The sequence below is a fragment of the Uloborus diversus genome, chromosome 9 (genome assembly GCF_026930045.1).
Source record: "Uloborus diversus isolate 005 chromosome 9, Udiv.v.3.1, whole genome shotgun sequence".
NCBI classification, from domain to species: Eukaryota; Metazoa; Arthropoda; class Arachnida; order Araneae; family Uloboridae; genus Uloborus; species Uloborus diversus.
Genome location: NC_072739.1, coordinates 37,047,189 through 37,050,317, shown reverse-complemented (window position 1 = coordinate 37,050,317; position 3,129 = coordinate 37,047,189).

Genomic DNA, 3,129 nt, shown 5'->3' with positions numbered 1-3,129 from the left:
TAATTTGATAGTGGAGTAGTTGATCTAAATATTTTTATAAACAGCATTGCAATTAAAATTATTTTGAAGGAAAGGAATTTTGAAAGTAGTGCATTGGCTTCATTTCTTGTCTTTGGATTAAAATCTTTTGAATTGCTGATTATATTAGAGATATGACTAGATCCGTATAAATTACTTTTGTTTCCTCTATTTCTTGGGTTTCTGAGAACCAATAATCAGAAAATCCAAAAATTTTAGTCGTTGCATCACTTCTTGATTTCCATCTTGTTGCTCCTATTGCGGTCAGACGAATCTTCAGATTTTGTTCTAAATAAACATTTAGTCTCTTACATGACTCTTTAAAAAATACCTGCGTTTCTTGCAAAAGTCCAAAAAAAGATATTGTTTCTGGTAAGCATTGAGCCACATCTGTCATAACAAGATTTAAAACGTGTGCATAACACCAGGTGTGGATGTGGCTAGGCACCAGTTCCTTTAATTTAGCAGAAACCCCATTATATTCCCCACTCATATTTGATGCTCCATCAAAAGCATCAGCAATGCAATTTTCAATATTTAATCCATTATCATCTAATAAAGTTATCAGAGTCTTTAGCAAACTTTTTCCCGTAGTTGATTGTACATTCTTGAGTCCTAATAATTTCTCAATTGTACATACTTGAGTCCTAATAAAAGGGGGGTACAAGTTGTACCCCCCTTTTATTTTGATCCAATTGCTGTTCTAGCGAAACAATTTTTTCATGTATGCCAAAATATATTCATCAGAAAACTGAGAATTCTCCTAAGATTTAACTTCATCTTTCAATTTTTGTAATTCCTCAATTTGTTTTACAGCTAAGTCAAATGATTTGATGTCAAATTTTAAATCTTTGACTCTAAAGTCGGACAGAATAATAGACAACAATTTTTGGAACATTTCATTTTAAAATTCAGGATTCTTTATTTTGAAAACACTGGTGGTAATTAATTTTATTCTATGAGTCAAATTCAAAATTGACTGATTGTTCCATGTTAATGGAATGAAACTCCTTCATAGAATAAACATTAGCAAGCGGCTTAAAAAATGATAACAATGCATCAGTTACTTTTGTAACAGAGTCAAAATACCTTAAATCTGGTGTATCCAGAATATATTTGAGTGCCGCTCCTGACAATTTACTTTTAATGTACAGGACACCTTTTTTGTCAGACCACGCATTAACACTAATTATATCTTTAACTTGCTCTACAAAATATTGTCTCAGTGGGGTCTCCACAAAAAAGAGCATGAACGGGGATCTGCCAGAACTAGGAGTTCTACTAGCGGCAGCATTTTGAGGGGTTTGTGTCACACTAGCTTTAACCCGGGAGAAAGCGCGCCTTTCATTCGAACACGGATGCGCGCGTGGGGTCCGCACGGACCCCGAGCATCTAAATTATAGTTAAATCTAATTTTAAAGTTATATTTCAAGTTAGAATGTTTCTTAATGAAAAATTAAAGATATTTTTCGTTTTTTAATTCAGTACATCGCTTGAATACATTAAAAAATATACATACATGATGCAGATGTAACTTCCGAACTTGGCTTAATTTACAGCTCTATTTTTATTCGTCTTTATCCATGCAGAATTTACAGAGGGTCAGTGTGTGTTCTTTGCACAAAAACTGGTTACACTTGAAGCACGCAGTAGATGATTTTTTGTCCTTTTACGCGGGCAAATATAACAACGTCCTTTGGAATTCATTGCTTTTTTTAGATGTAGGTTCATCTTCTTTGCTGCAAGCGTTCAGGCATCTCTTACGGCAGTCTCTGGGAAGCCCTACTTGTTTTAAGCGTCTTTCGATGTTTGCTTTTACGAGATTTAGAGCCAATCTTTCAGGAACAATCTTCTTCTACTGTACTGGAGAGGTGGTTTCTGATTTGATAATAATATTATCCTTGCATTTATAGCCGCAATATTGAGCATACAGTAAAATATCACCATTGGCCACCTGTTTGTAATTCGGGCAGTGGAATAGTTACCTTCCATATCATCGACAACATCAACGGCACCTTTTGTTAGGTTGTATAATGATATAATTTCTGGTTTCCTCTTATCACCTGTTGATTCATCAATTGCGTCATTGTTGTGCATTGATGAAAGCAAAACGACACATTTCCCCTTTTTTGGAATGTAAGAAACGGCAGTTATGTCCTTTTGAAAAGCAAAAACGGAAGAATTTACTTCTCTATCTTTTGCAACAGTGAATTCTGGTGGTATTTCTTTTTTATTTTTTCGAAGAGTTCCAACCAAGGTAATTTTTTCAGTTAGAAGATGTTTTGCAAGGGGATAACTTGTGTATTAATTGTCTGTTGTGAGATTTCTTCCGGTTTTATATAATGGCTTCATAAGTCTTTTAACAACATCCATAGGTTTATTACTTTTTTGAAATTGTCCATCTGGTTGATTTCCAGCATAAATCTCCATATCAGAAGTATAAATTGTTCGGGAATCTACCAAAGCAAAAACTTTAACTCCATATTTTGCTGGCTTGTTTGGTATATATTGTCTAAATCCGCAACGTCCTCGAAACGGCAAAAGGTTTTCGTCTATAGTGACATATTCCCCTATTTCAAAAATGTTTCTGATTGCAAGTTTATCTTCTTTTCGTCGTTCTTCCCTTGTATTGATGTCATCAAATCTCAAACATCTCAGAATAAATAAAAATCGCTTGTACGACATTGTGGCAGGAAACATTTCTATACCTGTTCCATCTGTAGCCCATAGATTACGAATGTTCAGGTGAGACGATTTGTGTAACCCACACAAATACAGAAGTCCAAAGACCGCTCGAATTTCAATTTCATCAGTTTCTTTAGCATCTCTAGCTCTTGAATAATCAGACGATATTTTTTTAATATAAATGTTCGTGCTAATTATAATTTCATTAATAATTTCTTCACCTATAAAAATATCCCAAGCCTCATTCGGTGTTGATACATTCCTTGCAGCCAGTCTGGGTCCTGGGAGATGCGAAATGAAGTTGTGTGCACGTGATCGAACATTTGCTTTAAATTTTTCTTTCACTCATATAATGTACACTTATCTTTTCCAATAAAGTCGTCCTCCTTGTGTAAAACAAGCTCTTGTACATCAGAATCTTCATCA